The 22,975-nt window shown below is 38.2% G+C and overlaps 1 pseudogene; it reads left to right on the plus strand.

Moving 5' to 3' along the window:
• The window catches only part of LOC113920683, a 73,623-nt pseudogene that overhangs the window by 48,982 nt on the left and 1,666 nt on the right, over positions 1-22,975 (plus strand).

Here is a 22,975-nt window from a genome sequence, read left to right on the forward strand (position 1 = left end):
CAGACAATGTGGTGGTGTGTATCACGCTAGTGAATTGCATGGCAGGAGAACAATGGCAGAAGCAACAGAATTTTCTGAAACCAGAAATCACTCCTGATTATGTTCGATACAAAACAGAATCTTATAGTAGAATTCTTAAAAAACTTAAAGCCTGCAAAAAATACTTTGGGTCTATACACCCGAGGAAGTTTTCACATATAAAATGGACTTACATAAACATAGATCAGTTTTTCACTGAAAATCATGCAGGATGTGTGGGTAAACTCTTTCTTGGGCATGACTATCCCATGTACTTAAGGATTTTTAGCCTTCCTGGCCTACATCTAGATGCCAATATCTACCGGACTCCCTAAGGATTGGACAAAGAAGAAATGCTCACACAAATTTCTACTACACACTGATGGAGCCAGCCTTCTCTGGGCTCTGCCTGGCCCCAAGAATCTCCCCAGCTGGCTTCCAAAACCCTTGGGCTCTCCATCCTTAGGGTCACTGGTTTGGGTAACAAGTTTTCTTCACAGCATCATGGCAGAACATACATGTTACCTGGAAGAGCCACTAGCATAGCATGAATTCATACACTGAAACACTAACTGCTATATTACAGCATGCACCCCTGAGGTCATTAAGAATTGGGCAGCAGGGTTCACACCCTAACGATGAAATTCTACAGAGAGGGAACAGGTCCAGATGGGATCGTGAATGTACACAACTAGCCACAGGGGGTATTTGTGCACCTGTCTTCACACTTTTCCCTGTGAGTCCCTGAAAGATGTTTCAAATCTATCACCTAGCATGTTGTGAGGTTGACAACAAAATTTTTTTAAGTTTACATGGTTGAAAAGAATATGATTTCTGGAGTATTATTCATATTGCCATTTTAAGAAATAATTATTATATTTATCTTTTATATCCTATGGAATCTAAATACCAAAGTGGTTTGATACCATCCCAGTATTTTCTATTATAGAAATTTTCAAACATACAGGAAAGTTGAAAGAACTTTACATTGAAGACCCATATACCCGCCACCTAGATTCAACAACTAAACTTTCTGTACTTATATATCCATCCATCTCTCCATCACTCTATCCAAATATCAATCCATCTTACTTTTATGCATTTCAAAGTAAGTTGAAGACATCAGACACTCCTCAAAACACTCCAGCATACATACTGATGAGGGAGCAGAAGGCTAGCTAAGGACAGGCAGAAGGTGACACCCCACAAACCACCCCCCCCCCACGGGATATATGTGACATCCCTCAGGCACTCCTGACTGCCCTAAAGGAAAAACAAATAGTTAATTTATAGAGATTATAATCCTGCAAGACTTGAGTCTCCCTCAGTTTACAAAAGTCTTAGCAATTTATAAGAACAAAGCATTTCTATCAATGGTCTAGCTTCCAGAAGGGAATGTAGATACAGTTAAATGTCCTTATAACCTGCAGCCCATTGACAGAAACTTGAGGAAGGCAAAGTGTAATGTTTCTCCAGGAAGTTCCCAACTATCTTACTGTTAATGCCTTACTAGAAGGAAAAACAACTTTAACTTGACAATTGCAAGGCCTCAGGTATCTTGAAAGTCCTCTTCTACATATGAAAGTTCTTTTGAAACCTCCCTTTTCCCTTGCCTCCCCCAACCCCATAGTATATAATCAGCCACCCCTCACAACGCTGAGACAGCAGCTCTTTCTGCCCATGGGCCTTGTCCCCATGCTTTAATAAACCACCATTTTGTACCAAAGACGCCTCAAGAGGGTCGTCGGCTCTGGACCTCACCCCACCGAACCTCACCTATATTCCAAAACTACATCACATATCATTAATTAGAATCCCATATCTGCTTACAGATTTTTTTCTTTTGAGTTAAATTGATATAATGTACAAATCTTTTTTCACTTGAACCTTGAACCCCTATAAAAATACAGTACATTAACTTCACTGCAGGAAGATTCCTGTATGCCTTCCCAGTAACTCTCCATCCCCATTCCCTCAAAGTTCTGATTTTTTTCTTACCACACAATAGTTTTGCCTATGCTAGAACTTCATATAAATGGAGTCATACAAGAAGTACTCTTTCACTCAGCAAGTTTCCAACATTCATCCATATTGCTGTATCAATCAGTAGCCCGTTCCATATTACGGTGGAGTAGTATTCCATTTTATGAATTTACAACAATTCTGCTTTCGATAGACACTGAACTTGTTCCAGTTTGGGGGTATTACAAATTAAGCTGCTATGAATATTCTTGTACAAGCCTTTTTGTGGACATATATTTTCACTTCTCTTGGGTAAAACCTGTGATAGAATTTGGACTACATTAAGATTTTCCTAACAACAATGTATGAGAGGTCTATGTGTTGCTGAGAATAACTGACCTCCATTATGATATTAACAATATTAAATCTTCTAATTCATAAATATGGATTTTCCATTACTTTAGTTCCTTTTTCATTTCTCAACAATGCTTCATAGTCTTCAGTGCACATCTTTTATTAAATGTATTCCTAAGTAATTTAATTTTTAATTCTTTTGAAGATAGCTTTTCAATTTTATTTTTGTTTTTTTGCTATCTGTATATAAAAATACATTTAACTTTGTGTCCTACAACCTTGTTAAATTCATTTATTGGTTCTACTATTTGTTTTGTAAATTTCTTAGACTCTTCTGTGTAAACAATGATGCCATATGCAAAAAGAGACAGTTTTACTTCTTCCTGACTTTCATGTCTTTTATTTATTTATTTTTTTAAAGATTTTATTTATTTATTTGAGAGAGAGAGAATGAGAGATAGAGAGCACGAGAGGGAAGAGGGTCAGAGGGAGAAGCAGACTCCCTGCTGAGCAGGGAGCCCGATGCGGGACTCGATCCCGGGACTCCAGGATCATGACCTGAGCCGAAGGCAGTTGCTCAACCAACTGAGCCACCCAGGCGCCCCATGTCTTTTATTTATTTTTCTTACATTATCGCACCAACTGGAGCCTATAACACAACACTGAATGGGAGTGCTCAGAGACAGCATCCTTGCTTTGTCTACAGTCTTAGGGGGAAGGGTTCATTGTTTTACCATGTGAAAGATTTCAATCTAAAATGGACCTGAAGGATATGAAACGGAGAATTTCACACACGTGCCCTCAGAAGAAGAGAGACTAATTTCCCAAAAATGCCTGATTTACAGAATACCAAGACTTATCTGCTGACCAATGAACATCCACAAAGAATCTCTTCCCATCCTCAAGTCAATGAATTTACCACTGGGACTCTGGCTGGATTTCCCTTTTTGCACTCCTAGCCCATAAATACAACCTGCCCCAAACCCTCAACAGAACTGCGTACAGCTTGTTACAGCATGCACCTCCCAAACTGTAATTCCTCTTGCATTCTACTTTTTTTTTTTTTTTAAGTAGGCTCCACACCTAATGTGGGCTTGAACTCACAACCCTGAGATCAAGAATCACACGCTCTACACTCTACCAGCTGAGTCAGCCCAGGTGATCCTCCTCTGCTATTCTTGAATAAATTCAATTTCTAGTAATTCAAGATTGCCAGTTTACCTCTTCATCTAGGTTGACAACTCTTAAGTATGATGTTAACTGTACATTTTTTTTAGATTTTATTTATTTATTTTAGAGAGAGAGAAAGAGCGTAAGTGGGGGAAGGAAATAAGGGGAGGGAAAGGGAGAGGGAGATAACCTCTAGCAGACTCCGTGCTGAGCACAGAGCCGGACACGGGGAGAGCCTGATATGGGGCTCAATCCCATGACCCTGAGATCATGACCTGAGCTTAAACCAAGAGTCGGAAGCTCAACCAACTGAGCCACCCAGGCACACCAGATGTACATTTTTATAGATGATCTTTAATAGAACGAGGAAGGTCTCCTACATTCCCAGTTTGTGGAGCACTTGCATCATAAAAGGATGCTGTATTTTGCTAATTATTTTTACTGTATCCATTAAAATTATATGATTTTCCTCCTTTAGTCTATTAATAGGGTGAATTTTATTGATTAATTTTTGAACATCAAACCAACATTCTATACCTGAGGCAAACCTTATGTGGTAATGATGTATTATCCTTTTTATGTTCTGATTTGATTTGGTATGTTTTTTTCTTTGAGGTAATTTTCCTTCTCTGTTCCTGAGTGATACTGGTTTGTAATTTTATTTTTCCTTTCTACTATTCTTTGGGATGTCTTTGTTAAGTGTTGGTATGTGGTATTGGTAGGCTAGTCTCATAAAATGGGTTGGAAAATGTTCCTCTATTTGCTGAAAGAGGTTTTATAAGATCGGTGTCATTTTCTCCTTAAACATTTGGTAGAATTTAGTGGTGAAAAACTCCTGACCTGCAGTTTTCTTTGTGGGAAGTTTTTTGATAATTCAATTTCTCTTTTTATATTTACTATTTAAATTTTCTCTTTCATCTTGGTGGTAAATTTTAGTTTCTAAGGAGTCTGTCTATTTCATCTAATTTATCAAACTGTTGATTTAAAACTGTCCATAATATTCCTTTAACTTATTTTAACATCTGTAGGATTTGGAATCATACAAGAAGTACTTGTATGTACAAGAACTTCCCTTTCATTCCTGATATTGGTGATTTGCATTCTCTTTTTTTTCCCTAAATCAATCTAGTTTGGAGTTTATCAATTTTGCTGATCTTTTTAAAGAACCATCTTTTGATTTTGTTTATTTTTTATCTTTTATTGTGTTGATTTTTGCTCTTTATTACTGTTTTCCTCGTATATACTTTGCGTTTATATTGCTCTTCTTTTTCTAGCTTCTTAAGTTGGAACTTTAGGTTGTCCATTTGATGCATGTCTGCACAATATTTTAAAAAAGAAACCTTGTATCTTGAGTATATTTTGCCATGCAAAGTGCTTCCTTCTTTTTATCAAAACTGTTTTCCAACTGGATTGTAGTCTCCCTTTAACAGATGTATGACTATAAAAGGGATTTCATTAATGAAATTATTCAATCTAAACTTAACCTATAATATATATTGTGAGTGAACAAACTAGACCAGCTTTTCTTTAACTTAAAAAAATTATTTATATAAATATATATGTGAACAAGAGAATGACAATAAATGAAGAGATGGAAATCTCTCTCATTCACTTATTCTTTCATTTAACAGGTGTTTATTAAGCACATGTTATGTACAATGTACTCTGCTAGGTATTTCAGGATAATGGTTAAATATTTCATGGTCTAACAGTCTGACAGGGAGATAAACATGAATTTGGAGAGTGAAGGTATCATGTGCAATGGCTGGGCATTTGGGAAAGGAGTAGAGAGTTTCAGTTGTTGGAACATAGGTTCATGTGTGGGTGTAAGGACAAAGATTTAATGAGGTGCCCCAGGGATGGCCTTGAAGGCAGGACTGAAGAATCGGTTGGATAAATTATGGCTTGACAAACAAAACTTCAACGTATAAAAACGAATTTACAGTAATCACAGTCACTACTGTTTCTTCTATCCCACTGTAACAATGCAAAATGCATAAAAAGTATAAGTTAGCCTCCACCAGTTTTTCCCAATGCCTTCTGGAGAGTTAACCTTTCTATCAAGAGAAGGTAACATTTAGACAACTAGCTACAAAAGAATGAAACTGGACCACTCTCTTACACCATACCCAAAAATAAACTCAAAATTGATTAAAGACCAAAGTGTGAGACCTGAAACCATAAAAATCCTAGAAGAGAGCACAGGCAGTAATTTCTCTGACACCAGCCACAGCAATATTTTTCTAGATATGTCTCCTAAGGCAAGGGAAACAAAAGAAAAAATAAACTATTGGGACTACATCAAAATAAAAAGCTTCTGTACAGCAAAGCAAACCGTCAAAAAAACAAAAAGGCAACCTACTGAATGGGAGAAGGTATTTGCCAAGGACATATCCCATAAGGGGTTAATATCCAAAATATATAAAGAACTTATACCACTTAACACCAAACAAAACAAAACAAAACAAAAAAACCCAAGTAATCGGATTAAAAATGGGCAGAGGACCTGAATATACATTTTTCCAAAGAAGATATACAGATGGCCAACAAACACATAAAATATGCTCAACATCACTAATCATCAGGGAAATGCAAATCAAAACCACAATCACCTCACATTCGTCAGAACGGCTAGAATCAGAAAGACAAGAAATAACAAGTGTTGGTAAAGATGTGGAGTAAAAGGAACTCTTGTGTTGGGGACAAAAATTGGTGGAGCCAGTGTGGAAAACAGTGTGGAATGTCCTCAAAGAATTTAAAATACAAATACCATGACTCAGTAATTCCACTATTGGGCCACTTACTCAAAGAAAATGAAAACACTAATTCAAAGGGATACATACCCCTATGTTTATCGCAGCATTATCTACAATAGCAAGCAGCCCAAATGTCCACCATAGATGAATGGATAAAGTGGTATATATATACACAATGGAATGTTATTCAGCCATAAAAAAATGAAATCTTGCCATCTGCAACAAACGTATGCTAAGCAAAATAAGTCAGTCAGAGAAAGACAAATACCATATTACCCCACTCATATGTGGAACTTAAGAAACAGAACAAATGAGCAATGGAAAAAAAGAGAGAGAGAGCAATCAAGAAACAGACTCTTAATTATAGAGAACAAACTGATGGTTACCAGATGGGAGGTGGGTAGAGGGATGGGGGAAATAAAGAATGGGGATTAAAGAGTACAATCATCATGATAAAAAAAATTAAATAAATTTAAAAATAAAAAATAAAAGCAACCCTACCAAGGGCTTATAAAAGGTTTAAACCAATCCTACGAAGAGCTTCAGATTCCAGTTGATTTTCTATCATGGCATGAAGTTCAGAGATGGATCATCCAGGGCAAGTACAACTGCTCAAAAATGCCATCAAGTATTTGGATTCCACCTATTTTAAATAATAAAACTGAAAAATTCTGGCTTTCGGCCTTTGTGATCATTGTTGAAATACAGCTGCTGTAACTCCAGCTCCGAATCCAAGTTACAGGCAGAAAGAGGAAGGCATGCAAAGGGCAAGAGTATTTCTTCATGAGGTTTTGCCCTTTCACGATAGAAACACAGAGCAAAGTAGGAATAGAAGAAAAATTAGAAGAAATAGAAGGACATTTTCTCAACCTAATAAAGAGCATCTACAAGACCACAGCAGTGGTGAAATACTGAATGTTTTCTCCTCAATATCAGGAAAGAGACAAGGATGTGTGTTCTTACCACTGCCACTCAATATTATACTGGAGGTTCTTCATAGGCCAGTTAAGTAAAAAAAGGATTAAGAAATAAAAAAGCATCAAATTGGAAAGAAAGAATTAAAACTATCTCAATTTGGAGATGATAGGATATTGCACACAGAAAATCCTGAGGACTCTACTAAAAATCCATCAGAATAAGTAAGTTCAGAAAGATGGCAGGAGATAAGATAAACATATAAAACTAAATTTTATCTCTATACACTTGCAATGAACCTGAAAATGAAATTAAGAAAACAACTGCATTTATAATCACATCAAAAAGAAAAAATATGTAAGAAGAAGTTTAGTAAGTGTAAAACTTACACTGAAAACTACAAAATGTTGAAAGAAAATTAAAAGCTAAATAAATGGAAAGCATCCCATGTGCCTGGATCAGAAGACTTAATATTATTAAGATGGCAGTACTTTCTAAATTTACAGATTCAAAATAACTTGAGGTTATTAAAAACTCAGCTGCCTTTTTTTTTTTTGAAATTGACAAGCTGATCCTAAAATTCATATAGAAATTTAAGGGACCCCCCAAAAAGTTGAAACTACCTTTAAAATAAGAACAAAGTTGGTGGGCTCAAATTTTCTGATTTTGAAACTTACTATAAAGCTATTTACCAAGACTACAACTGTGACCTAAGGATAGACATACAGACCACTGTAAATAGAATTCAGAGTTCAGAAATACACCCTTACATTTACGGTCAAATGATTTTCAACAAGGATGCCAAGACAATTAAATGGGGGAAAGAATAGCCTTTTAAACAAATGGTTCTGGGACAAGTAGATATCTACATGAAAGAAAAAATGAAGTTGGACCCTTTTCTCATATAGCACACACAAAAAGTAACTCAAAATGGATTACAGACATCAATGTAAGGGTTAAAACTATAAAACTCTTACAAGAAATGTAAGAGTAAATCTTTACGATCTTGGGTTAAGCAAAAGCACAAGTAACCAAAAGGGGGACTAACAAAAAAATTGACAAATTAGACTTCATAAAAATGTAAAGCTTTTGTGCTGCAAATGATACAAAGAAAGTGAAAGTACAACCTACAGAGTGGTAGAAAATATTTGCAAACTATGTATCTGATAAGGGATTTATAGCGAAAATATGTGAAAAACATAAAACTCAGTAACAAAAAGATAAATAACCCAATTAAAATTGGGTGAAGGAGTTTAACAGACATTTCTCCAAAGAAGGTATACAAATAGTCAATAAGCACACAAAAAATGCTCAATAACAATTAGACTTCATTTCACTCCCATTAGGATGGCTATAATCAAAAAGACAGACAACAGTGTTGGCAGGGATGGGGAGAAATTGTAACCCTCATACATAGCTGGTGGAAATGTAAAATGGTGCAGCTGTTGCGGGAAATTTGGCAGTTCCTCAAAATGAGGACATACTGAAACAAAGAAGAACCATATGACCCAGCAATTCCACTTCCAGGTATATGCCCAAAAGAACGTGTATTTATTCCCACTGTTAGAATCTCTCCCACGGTTAGAAGCAAATTATTAGGCTGCATCAAACATTCCATGTTTCAAAACCTTCAGAAATCAGGCATCATTAGAATGATTTGTTTTCGCAAATGTATTCTACAAGTTTGGAATTTGACTGGTTTGTGGTTTTGCCTATGATGCATATAGGAATTTGTCAAAAGAAGTATATTTAAAATAACATTGAACATATTTTTCATATGTCTTATGATTTTAAATCCATTTTATAGCTTTCGCTCTGTCACATTAAGCCTCTAGCAAGCATAAGCAGAGCTGAACTTCAATCTTAAATTTTTTTCTCTAGGCTATTACCACTTATTATTTTACAGAATCAAAGACATCACAATGTCTGTGCTGTGAGAGAATTTGCTCTTCTTAGAGACACAGAGCTATAATGAGATGCTTGCTGCTATTTCTTCTAATTCCTAAAACTATGATAGTGTGATTTATATTTATTTTAATCTCCTCTCCACTTGGACTAGATGCAAAATGGAAGTAACTGAAATGCAGTCAATGAAAAACAGACCAGTAGGATGCCTCATTTTTGCTGAGTTTTGCCTGGTATGATAATGCAGGTTCATTCTTAAAGCTCTGAGCCAGCTTGGGGCCTGACTCTCTTGGAAATGGCCAATTTCATTTAGGTAAGTAAAGGATAAAGTGAGGTCATAACAGAGATTGCTGCAAAACAGTGCCCAGAAGCCACAAACATGAAGTATCTGATTGAAATCAGACATTCTTGTCCCTTAGCTGATGCTGTATTAGTGAAAGATCTTAACTCGTTTCCTATCTTGATGGGCTTTGGGGCAAATGGACATAATTGTCAGTCATTCAGGACTCTCCTTTTGTAATTGTTTCTGGATCTCTCACAGGGATAGATTCCACAGCTACCCAATTTGGGTCACATTTTACAAAATTGTTGAGTCATACTTTTTTTTCTAGATTGCAAAGATGAATCTACATTTTTCCAGGAAAACATCAAGGAAAAACAAGTAAGTAACTTAGGAAATGATTTCCACGATAACATTTTGAGAAGACAGAGGCAACAGAGGCAATGTTTGCTACTAGAGAAAATTTATTTCCGATGACCTCATCTCAAAGTAAACCCCTATAAGCACAGGTTCTGCCAACATATGTCAGTGTAGAGCTGCACAAAGAATGGCTTGGGCTCGGGGTTTCTGTTTGTCTCCTGTCTGGCTTCCAGTTAAATAACAGCACACAGCCGGCTCTCCAATGATGGTCTATTACTCCCCATATGTGCACCTCACCACTCCAGGCAGAAAAGGCCAGGGCAGATAGGACAGAGACAGCAGACCGGATCTGAAAAATGCCTGAGTCCGTGGCTTGTCCTTCTTAGGGTGTGTGCACATGTGCACAAGCATGCACACATTCCATTCTGGATCTCTCATTTCCCGGTGAACTCCATACTCTACTTACTTCATGGTCTATGCGGTACTGTTGCTTTCTGGCTGTTCGATCTCTATCTCCTTTCACTACCGCATTTCATCTGGATTTGATCTAGCCATCCTGCACCTTTATATTACATGTTAGGAAAACAATCTAATTAAACCCATTGCTACACTGGTTTTTAAATTCTGTGACTCCTGGAGTCATCCTTTCTTACGCATCCTCCCAGCCGCTGATTCCTGGAAGTACGGGTTATCTGTGATCATAATCAGTTCTAGAAGATTTTGTGGAGGGAAATTTAGGATGGAGAGGCCGCTACTTATTTCCCCATTTTCCCTGCTCAGCAGGGAGCCTGCTTTCCCTCTCCCCCTGCTCGTGCTCTCTCTCTCTCTCAATAAAATCTTTAAAAAAAGATGATCACTGGCCTAACAGTCTCCAAGCCAATGCTTCATATTTTAGATTTCTACCATGGCAGCATTTCACTTCTGGTACCAATTTTGGTACCAGGTACTTATTTCTACATAACAAACCACAACCAAAATTAGCGAAGTAAAAGGATTAGACATTAGAAAGAGAGATCTCGTGGTAAATTTGAATCTATTATTATTATTTTGTATGACTCAGGAAAATTAACATTTTTTCCCAGATGTTAGGACATGACTACACACAAGTTTGTAACGGAAGACAGTGATGAAGATTTAAAATGGAAGACAGTGATGAAGATGTGAAATGAGACTAATTCCTAAAGTGGAAACTACTGCTTTATAGTTACAAGTACACTGTATAGTTACAAGTACTATATTGTCTTAGGTTTGCATCCAGCTTTGTATTTCCTCCCAGTACCTGCCATGTCTATTGTTTCCTTTTTCCCTCACGAAGGTCCTATGAGAAGTTATTTTGCATCCATTAATTTCTACTATCAATCTTGAGGTCTTACAGGTCAGTTTGAATGTCCTAGCATATATATTGGATATTATATAATATAGCAAAGGGATTCCCTCCTAATGTCTAGTTTGGGACTGTCTCCATCTGACCACACTGACTCCTAGGGAGGTGAGTTCCCAATATGTCACGGGATACAATAGAGAAGCACCTTCACTTAGCATCCGTCCACACATATAACTTCGTGCCAGCCACCGGCCAGTTATGGCAGGTTGCTGGATTACCCCCAGATCTCCTCCATCCTTCTTGATATCCTCCTCCAGTGTGCAAAGTAAAAGGACAATCTCTCCCATGAGTGTTGCTGTTTAAACAGTCAAGTACAAGGCATTTCATATTGATTTCTAGCTGGACATAATTTCTATGTGTAGGGGAGGAAAAATAACTTTCCCTCTACTCTTCTCAATTCTTGGCTAAGACCCCTGTAATAATAGACTAACAAGAAAAAAACAAACAAATTTATTGACCTGTACACCTCATGTCTACATGGGAGATACTCAGGGGAAAACGACTAACTCCTTTTCTGACACCTGGTAGCTACACTTGCCCTGAACACAGCAGAATGTATCAACTTGTCAGAACACTATGTTGTACACCTGAAGCTAATGTAATATTGTGTGTCAACTACACTCAAATTTAAAATAAATAAATAAATAAATAAATAAATAAATAAATACCATCTTAATAGGAAAAAGGGAGGGGAAATGTAGGCCTCTTAGGGGAGAGTGAATCATTTTTAGGAAAGGTGAATGGGCCCTCAGAAGAATAGAAGGGAGGTATGCTAGTTTGGGACACAGTTTGCGTGTGGTGTTGACTTCTAGTCTCCTCACCTGTGAGAGGAGTCGATCTTTCCCAGTTGATGAAACTCCCCAAGGAGGATCTATGACAATTTAGTTCCTTATAGAGGATCCGTCTTTAGGCAGATAAGCTTCTCTCTGCATTTGCCATTTTTCAAGTGCCCACAGTTCAAAATAATCAATAAACCAAAGCGGCATATTTTGGGGTGGCATACCCTGAACTCCTACAACTCCCATTTTGGAATGGCGTATTCTGCTACCCCTCACATGCTACCGCATTAGTGTATTTTGTTGTCTTATCTGACTGGATTTGGAGCTTGCTTTTGTTAGTGTGATGACTCACTGCCACTTAAGTTTAGTCCAAAAGGAAAAAGTGCTTGTTGGGAGATAAAAATAAAAATTCCCAACTTGGCAGTGAGATAATAGAGTTCAAAAACATTACCTTGCTTCTATTTTAAAAAGGTCCGAGGCAGCAAAAATATGATCATCCCTTTATTTCTGGCATGTTGTTTATAAACTGTCAGCTTCGAAGATCTTTTAATACGTATTTTGAAGAGAAAAGCACATTAAATATACCTCCAATTAGAAAGTAAATCTTGAGTTTTCAGAGGGAAAAGATCTATAAAAGAAATCACTGAACTACCTACATCATTAATAAGAGCTGTGCTGGCATGAAAAGCATATATAAAATATCATTTACCTCAAGCACATTATACTGGAATGAGAACCGGCCCAGTTATATAATTTAATATGACCTTAATTAACTGCAATCACATTCTGGAATTAAGTCAAAGAGAAGTAGCTAAAGATACAGCTAAAGATACAGAAGCTCACAATGGAAAAACAGGGGGCCTCCAAAGAGACCTGGCTAATATTTATTAAACATCGGAGTCAAATACTTTTCTAAGAGCTTTACATGAATTAACTCATTTTATTCCCAAAACAACCTTATGACCATTATCACCTCCATTTTACAGGTGAGAATGCTAGAGCACAGAAAGATTGGCCAAGGTGCCATAGCTAAATGTGACAGGGCCAGAATGCAAATCCAGATGATCTAGATCAAGATTCCAAATGTGGTATTTACACTTCATCTGTGTTTTTAATTAAATCACAGGTTCAGACTTCTAATAAAAACATATTTGACTACTCTCCTGTAAATAACAATTATAAATGCTGGATAAAATACTAAAAACAATACTTGAAGGCATTGATGAGCAAAGAAAGCAAGCTGACAATGGAGAACATGCAATCAAAGAAGGGAACCACTTCTATGAAATGCATATTTATGTAGCTTTTCCCCTGAGGACACTTCCAGGTCTTCATAACCTTTAACAGAACTCAAGTAGAAAGATCCAGATGTATTGATCTGAGGGGACAGGAGATGGAAATTGGGGGAAAATCCTGAAACAGGAAAAATTATCGTAAGGGGAAGTCCCAATCCTTGGCTGTCCCTGAACTGCACATGTGTGGGATAAGGCAAAAAATTTACCCTGAAAGGCCGAGATGGCTGAATAGAGATTTCAGCAATGCCCCCATAATGAGGAGACTGAGCTTAGGTTTGTGTCCAGCTCTAGGAGAGAGGCATGGAAAACACACCTTGCTTTCACTGGACACCAGAAGGGCCATGCTTTAGGAGTAAAGATCATATCTCAGGAGTAGTTTTCCCTACCCTACCATTAAAAACAACAAAGAGACCTATTTTAACAAAGCCTAAACCCAAGAGCCTACATAAGACCAAGAGTCTCTACAAGTCTATCACCAAGATAGACACTGTGCAGGGTTATAAAACAAGTCCCAGTAATTTCAAAGGACTGAAATCATATAGAGTATGTTCTCTGACTACAACAGAATTAAGTCAGAAATCAGTAACATTAGGATAATCAACATATCTCCAAATATTTGGAAATTGACACCTTTCTACAAAGCCCATGGGTCAAAGAAGAAATCACAAGAAAAAAAATTTTTTTAAAGATTTATCCATGTATTTGAGAGAGAGAGAGAGAGAACATGAGTGGGAGGGGCAAAGGGAGAGGGAAAGAATCCCAAGCAGACTCCCTGTTGAACAGGGAGCCCAATGCGGGGCTCGATCTCATGACCCTGAGACCAAGACCTGAGCTGAAACCAAGAGTCAGATGCTCAACTGACTGGGTCACCCAGGCACCCCCACAAAGAAAAATTTTAAAATATTCCATGAAAACAATGCATAAGAAAGCTGACATAACTATATTAATACCAAACATTATAGGATTTAAGACAATGGGAGGGGTACTTAATAATAATGAAAGGCTGAATTCATTAAGAAGATATAAAAACTCTATGTGCCTATGTATCTAATAAGAGAGGTATAAACAGAAATTTGCAGATCTAAAGGGAGAAAGAAATAATTACACAACTGCAATTAGGTAGCTTATTTTTTTGTTTCTATTTATTCATTTTTTGGAGAGAGAGCACATGAGCGGGGAGTGGGTGGCGCAGAGGGAGAGGAAGGGAGAGAATCTCAAGCAGACTCCCCACTTAGCACAGAGCCCAACACAGGGCTTGATCTCACAACACTGAGATCATGACTGAGCCAAAATCAAAAGTCGAACACTTTACCAACTGAGCCATCCAGGTGCCCCTTGATTGGATATTTTAAAACCTCTTCCATCTCAGTAATTAACAGAACACTTAGGCAGAAAAACCAGTAAGAATATAACAGATTTTAGCAGCAATAACAACCACCCTGATCTAACTGATATTTAACAGAACATTATACCTAATACCTGGAAAATCTTTTCAGACCTACTTGAAACATTCTCCAAGACAGACTACATGCTGGGTCATAAAGTAAGTCTTAATAAATTTCAAAGGATCAAAAATTATGTTCTCTACTCATGATAGTATTAAACTAGAAACTAATAGTAATAAGATATCTAGAAAATGGCAGGATATTAAAAAATTAAGCAAGACATTTCTAAATAATCCACATAAGTCAAAGAACAAATCACAAGAGAAATTAGAAAATACTCTGAAATAAATGAAAGCAAAGATGCAATATATCAAAATTTGGGGGGATACAATTAAAACAGTGCTTGAAATGAAAATTATAGCATGAAATGCCCACATTTTTTTAAAAATGGTAAGTTTTAACAATCTAAGTTTTCATTTTAAGTTTTTTTAAAAAAAAAGGAACAGAAGAAACTCAAAGTTAGTTGAAGAAAGCACACATTAAAAATAAGAGCAAAAATCAATGAAACAGAAAATGGAATTAACAGAAGAGAAAAGATCAATTAAATTAAAAACCTTTAGTTAGACCAAACAAGAAAAGAACAGAGTAGACACAAATTACCAATATCAGGAATGAAGAGGGGGTATTACTATGATCCTACTGGCTTTTAAAGGATATAATGAAAAACTTCATGTTGATGAACTGGACATTTTAGCTGAATTGGAAAAATTCCTCAAACAACACAACTCACAAAGACGGACTCAGAAGAAACAGAAAACCAGAACAGTCCTATACCTAATAAAGAAATTAAATGTGGAATCAAAATCAATTAATCAAACAAACAGATCTTTCCACAAGGAAAACTTCAGACCCAAATGATTTTACTGGTGAATTAAAACCAGAGTTAGAGAACTGAAGAGGAAGGAACAGTTTCCAACCCATTTCTTATGGTCAGCATAATCCTGACACCAAAACTTAACAAGGACATTACAAGAAAAGATGCAAACATTCTCAATAAAATATTGGCACAAAGAATCCAGAAATATTTTTAAAAGATAATACATCATCACCATGTGAGATTTATCTGAAGGCTCCAAGATTATTTAAACATTCAAAAAATCAATGTAATTTGGCATAGTAACACACCAAATATGAGAATAAAGGAAAAATCATAGGATAATTTCCACAGAGACAGAAAAATCATTTGGAAAAAAATGCATTCTCGTACAGAATAATGAAATTCCTTAGCAAACAGGAATAGATAGGACTTCTTCAATCTTGTAAAGGACCTCGATGACAATCTACAAAATCATAAAAAATGGTATAAGGGAGCGAAATGATTTTCCCTCTATTCTTCTGAGTTCTTGTCTGAGACATCTGTAATAAAAAAGATTATCAAGAGAAAAATAAACAGAAGTTTATTAACATGTACATGTGGGAGATACTTAAGGAAAAATGAGCAGCTCTCTGAGGTTTCTCAGAATTTAGATTTATATACCATCTTAATAAGTGAAAAGGAGGCGTGATATAGGCCTGTTAGGGGGATGTAAATGATTTTTAGGAAAGGTGGATGCATGCTCAGAAGAATAGATGGTAGGATTTCAGTTTGGGGCAGAGTTTATCTGGGTGTGGTGTTGACTCTAGTCTCCTCTCCTGTTATAAGACTCCATCTTTCCTGGTTGAAGAAACTCCCCAAAGACGGCATTTATGTCAACTGAATTCCTTTTGGAGGATTTGTCTTTAGGCAGATAAGGGGAGTTCAGAGAAAGCATCTCCTTGCATGTGCTGTTTTTCAAGTGTCTACAGCTCAAAATAATCAATATATCAAAGTGGCATATTCTGCTACCCTTCAAAATCCTTTCCTCCAAAGCCAGGGCAAGTACTTCTCTAATTGAAGTACACTTCTCTTCAAATTGTACTGGACATCTTAATACAGTAAGGTAAGGAAAATAAATGAAAGGCATTAAGATTAGAAGATAGAATAAAGTCATGATTACTCACAGATGACATGATGATGTACATAAGGAGTCCATAAACCAACCACTACAAATAAGTGAACCTTGCATGATATGAGGTCAATATACAAAAGTCTATTGTAGAGAAAAAAAGATGGCGGAGTAGGGGACCCTATACCAACTGGTCCTTGAATTGAGCTGGATATCTACCAGACCACTATGAGCACCCACGAAATCAGCCTGAGATGTAAGAAGATAGATCTGGATCTCTACAAACAGAATATCGCCGGCAGTTGGTTTCACGGTATGTAGCGGGAGCTGTGATTCTGCAGGCACCTATCAGAAGATAAACGGAAGGGGGAGGGAGCCGTTTGGATCCTGCACCACCGGTGGGTGAAAGCCTCCCGTGCTGGGGACGGGGCACAGACTTGCAGACTGGTAGCGGCGGGGAAAGGACTTTAGGGCAGCCCCCCAGACTGAAACCAGGAGCGGCGGGGCCGGGCGTGCAAACTGGGGGAGGCTAGTGGTTTTAGAAGAACAAAGGGCAGAGACGAGCCCTGACCTGGAGGCAGGACTGGGAGTGCTGCCGAGGGGCACAGAATCCAGGACGCTGCAGCTTATAGCAGCACAGACAGAAACGGAGACAGTGTGGCCTGGAGAGCTCGCTGAAGAACAGACTGCGGTCTCTCTGCTCTGGGGCAGAGGGTGGGAAACGGTCTCTTCTGCTCGGACTCTCGCAAGAGATGTGGAAAGCCGCCAGAGAACAAAATCCCCCCAAAACTGGTTTTCACGAGGCCATCCGCCACCACAGGGAGCAGGGCAACTCTGCCCAAACAGGGTTGCCTGAGTAACAGTGTGGCAGGCCCCTCTCCCAGAAGACAGGCGGGGAGAACAGGAGGCCTACAACCCTAAGGTTGTAGGACTACAAAACAGGTGCATCTTACTTGGGTTGTGGTCAATAATTTGGACTTACCCTTCAACAGATGACTAGGAGGAGGAACCCCCAAAATAGGAAAGACTCAGATTGTGACTTCTGCCACAGATTTACAAATGGATTCAGATATAACCAAGATGTCGAAAATGAACTTCAGGGTAACAGTTATGAAGATGATAGCTAGAATGGAGAAATTGATTAATGGCATCATAGAGTCTCTAAGGGCAGAAATGAAAACTGAACTGGCAGAACTTAAAAATGTTACCAATGAGATCCAATCTAATCTAGATACTCTAACAGCTAGGGTAAATGAGGCAGAAGAATGAATTAGTAACCTAGAAGACAAATTGAAAGAAAAGAAGGAAAATGAGGAGGCCTGGGAAAAAACAGCTTATAATCCATGAAAACAGAATTAGAGAAATAGCGACACCATGAAACATTCCAATGTCAGAATTATTGGGATCCCTGAGGGACTGGAGAGAGAGAGAGAGGACTAGAAGATATATTTGAGCAAACTGTAGCTGAAAACTTCCCTAATCTGGCGAATGAAACAAACATTCGTGTTCTAGAGGCAGAGAGGAACCCTCCCAAGATCAAGGAAAACAGACCAATGCCCCGCATGTAATAGTAAAACTCGCAAATCTTAGAACCAAGGAAACCATCTTAGGGGCAGTTAAGGGGAAGAGATTCCTTACTTACAGAGGGAGGAACATCAGAATAATGTCAGACCTATCCACAGAGACCTGGCAAGCCAGAAAGGCCTGGAAAGACATATTCAGGGCACTAAATGAGAAGAACATGCAGCCAAGAATACTTTATCCGGCAAGGCTGTCATTTAGAATGGATGGAGAGATGCAGAGCTTCCAAGACCAGCAGAAACTGAAAGAATATGTGACCACTAAGCCGGCCCTGCAAGAAATATTAAGGGGGGTTCTATAAAAGGAGAAAGACCCTAAGAGTGATACAGAACAGAAATTTATAGAGACAATGTATAGAAACAAGGACTTCACAGGCAACATGATGACAATAAATTCATATCTTTCAATAATCTCTCAATGTGAATGGCCTAAATGCTCCCATAAAACGGCACAGAGTTGCAGATTGGATAAAAAGGACCCATCCATATGCTGTCTACAAGAGACTCATTTTGAACCTAAAGATACATCCAGACTGAAAGTGAAGGGATGGAAATCCATCTTCCATGCCAATGGACCTCAAAAGAAAGCTGGTATTCTTGCTTCTTATTTTTGTATCAGACAAATTAGATTTTAAGCTAAAGACTGTAGTTAGAGACACAGAAGGACACTATATCATTCTTAAAGGGTCTATCCAACAAGAAGATCTAACAATTGTAAATATCTATGCCCCCAACATGGGAGCAGCCACCTACATAAGCCAACTGTTAACCAAAATAAAGAGTCATATTGACAATAATACGTTAATTGTAGGAGACCTCAATATTCCACTCTCAGCAATGAACAGATCATCTAAGCAGAAAATCAACAAAGAAACAAGAGCTTTGAATGACACACTGGACCAGATGGACCTCATAGATACATACAGAACACTCCACCCTAAAACAACAGAAACTCATTCTTCTCGAGCACACATGGGACTTTCTCCAGAATAGACCACATACTGGGTCACAAATCAGGTCTCAACCGATACCAAAAGACTGAGATTATTCCCTGCATATTTCTCAAACCATAATGCTTTAAAACTGGAACTCAATCACAAGAAAAAATTTGGAAGAAGTTCAAACACTTGGAAGGTAAAGACCATTCTGCTCAAGAATGTTTGGGAAATCAAAGAAGAACTTAAAGAATTCATGGAAACCAATGCGAACGAAAACACATCGGTCCAAAACCTATGGGATACTTCAAAGTCGGTCCTAAGGGGGAAATACATAGCCATCCAAGACTCACTCAAAAAAACAGAAAAGTCCCAAATTCACCCACTAACTTTACACCTTAAAGAACTGGAGAAAAAGCGACAAACAATGCCTAAGCCATGCATTAGAAGAGAAACAATTAAGACTAGAGCAGAGATCAATGAATTAGAAACCAGAAACACAGTAGATCAGATCAAGGAAACTAGAAGCTGGTTCTTTCAAAGAATTAATAAGATTGATAAACCACTGGCCAGACTTAGCCAAAAGAAAAGAGAAAGGACCCAAATTAATAAAATTATGAATGAAAGGGGAGAGATCACGACTAACACCAGGGAAATAGAAACAATTATTAGAAATTATTATCAACAACTATATGCCAATAAATTAAGCAACCTGGAAGAAATCGATGCCTTCCTGGAAACCTATAAACTACCAAGACTGAAGCAGGAAGTTGGGGGCGCCTGGGTGGCTCAGTCATTAAGCATCTGCCTCCGGCTCAGGTCATGATCCCAGGGTCCTGAGATCGAGCCCAGCGTCAAGCTCCCTGCTCAGCGGGGAGCCTGCTTCTCCCTCTCCCACTCCCCCTGCATGTGTTCCCCCTCTCTCTGTCAAACAAATAAATAAATAAAATCTTTAAAAAAAAAAAAAAAAAAGACTGAAGCAGGAAGAAATTGACAACCTGAATAGGCCAATAACCAGTAACGAGATTGAAGCAGTGATCAAAAACCTCCCAAAAAAACAAGAGTCTAGGGCCTGATGGATTCCCTGGGGAATTCTACCAAACATTCAAAGAAGAAATAATACATATTCTCCTGAAGCTGTTTCAAAAAATAGAAACAGAAGGAAAGCTTCCAGACTCATTCTATGAGGCCAGCACTACCTTAATCCCCAAACCAGGCAAACACCTCCTCAAAAAGCAGAATTTCAGACCGATATCCCTGATGAATATGGATTCCAAAATCCTCAACAAAATCCTAGCTAATAGGATCCAACAATACATTAAAAGGATCATCCATCACAACCAAGTGGGATTTATCCCAGGGATGCAAGTGTGGTTCAACAGTCACAAATCAATCAATGTGACAGAACACATTAATAAGAGGAGAAAAACCACATGGTCCTCTCAACTGATGCAGAAAAAGCATTTGACAAAATACAGCATCCTTTCCTGATTAAAACTCTTCAGAGTATAGGGATAGACGGAACATTCCTCAAGTTCATAAAATTCATCTATGAAAAATCCACCGCGAGTATCATCATTGATGGCGCAAAGCTGAGAGCCTTTCCCTTAAGATCAGGAACATGATAAGGATGTCCACTCTCACCACTATTGTTCAGCATAGTACTAGAAGTCCTAGCAACAACAATCAGACAACAAAAAGAAATAAAAGGAATTCAAATTGGCAAAGAAGAAGTCAAACTCTCTCTCTCCACAGATGACATGATACTTTATGTGGAAAATCCAAGACACTCCACCCCCAAATTACTAGAGCTCATACAGCAATTCTGTAATGTGGCAGGATACAAAATCAATGCACAGAAATCAGCTGCTTTCTTATACACTAACAATGCAACTGTAGAAAGAGAAATTAGAGAATCAATTCCATTTACAATAGCACCAAAAACCGTAAGATACCTCGGAATAAACCTAACCAAAGAGGTAAAGGATCTATACTCTAGGAACTACAGAACACTCATGAAAGAAATTAAAGAAGACACAAAATGATGGAAAAACATTCCATGCTCATGGATTGGAAGAATAAACATTGTTAAAATGTCTATCCTGCCCAGAGCAATCTATACCTTCAACGCCATCCCAATCAAAATTCCAATGACATTTTTCAAAGCGATGGAACAAACAATCCTAAAGTCTGTATGATCAGAAAAGACCCTGAATCACCAATGAAATGCTGAAAAAGAAAAACAAAGCTGGGGGCATCACACTGCCTGATTTCAAGCTATATTACAAAGCCGTGATCACCAAGACAGCACGGTGCTGGCATAAAAACAGACATATAGACCAATGGAACAGAACAGAGAGCCCAGATATGGACCCTCAACTCTATGGTCAAATAATGTTCGACAGGGGTGCCTGGGTGGCTCAGTCGCTAGGCATCTGCCTTCGGCTCAGGTCATGATCCCAGGCTCCTGGGATCGAGCCCCACATTGGGCTCCCTGCTCCATGGGAGGCCTGCTTCTCCCTCTCCCACTCCCCCTGCTTGTGTTCCCTCTCTTGCTGTGTCTCTGTCAAATAAATAAAATATTAAAATAATAATAATAATAATGTTCGACAAAGCAGGAAAAAATATGCAATGGAAAAAAGTCTCTTCAATAAATGGTGCTGGGAAAATTGGACAGCTATATACAGAAGAATGAAACTTGACCATTCTCTAACACCATACACAAAGATAAACTCAAAATGGATGAAAGACCTCAATGTGAGACAGGAATCCATCAAAATCCTAGAGGAGAAGATAGGCAATAACCTCTCTGACATCAGCCACAGCAACTTCTTTCAAGATACATCTCCAAAGGCTGTGAAACAAAAGCAAAAATGAACTTTTGGGATTTCATCAAGATAAAAAGCTTCTGCACAGCAAAGGAAACAGTCAACAAAACAAAGAGGCACCCACAGACTGGCAGAAGATATTTGCAAATGACACTACAAACAAAGGGCTGATATCCAAGCTCTATAAAGAACTTCTCAAACTCAACACCCAAAAGACGAATAATCAAGTCAAAAAATGGGCAGAAGACATGAACAGACACTTCTCCAAAGAAGACATACAAATGGCTAACAGACATATGAAAAAATGTTCATCATTATTAGCTATCAGGGAAATTCAAATCAAAATCACACTGATTTTGATACCACCTTACACCAGTTAGAATGGCAAAAATTGACAAGGCAAGAAACAACAAATGTTGGAGAGGTTGTGGAAAAAGGGGAACCCTCTTACACTGTCGGTGGGAATGCAAGTTGGTATAGCCACTTTGGAAAACAGTATGGAGGTGCCTCAAAAAATTAAAAATAGAGCTATCCTATGACCCAGCAATTGCACTAGTGGGTATTTACCCCAAAGACACAGATGTAGTGAAAAGAAGGGCCATATGCACCCCAATGTTCACAGCAGCAATGTCCGCAATAGCCAAACTGTGGAAAGAGCCGAGATGCCCTTCAACAGATGAATGGATAAAGAAGATGTGGTCCATATATACAATGGAATATGACTCAGCCATCAGAAAGGATGAATACCCGACTTTTACATCAACATGGATGGGACTGGAGGAGATTACGCTAAGTGAAATAAGTCAAGCAGAGAAAGTCAATTATCACATGGTTTCACTTATTTGTGGAACATAAGGAAGAGCATGGAGGACATTAGGAGAAGGAAGGGAAACTGAAGGTGGGGAAATCGGAGGGAGAGACGAACCATGAGAGACTATGGACTCCGAGAAACAAACTGAGGGTTCTACAGGGGAGGGGGGTGGGGGGATGGGTTAGCCTGGTGATGGGTATTAAGGAGGGTACGTACTGCATGGAGCACTGGGTGTTATACGCAAACAATGAATCATGGAACACTACATCAAAA

This window comes from Zalophus californianus, chromosome 15 (genome assembly GCF_009762305.2).
Source record: "Zalophus californianus isolate mZalCal1 chromosome 15, mZalCal1.pri.v2, whole genome shotgun sequence".
In the NCBI taxonomy this organism is placed as follows: Eukaryota; Metazoa; Chordata; class Mammalia; order Carnivora; family Otariidae; genus Zalophus; species Zalophus californianus.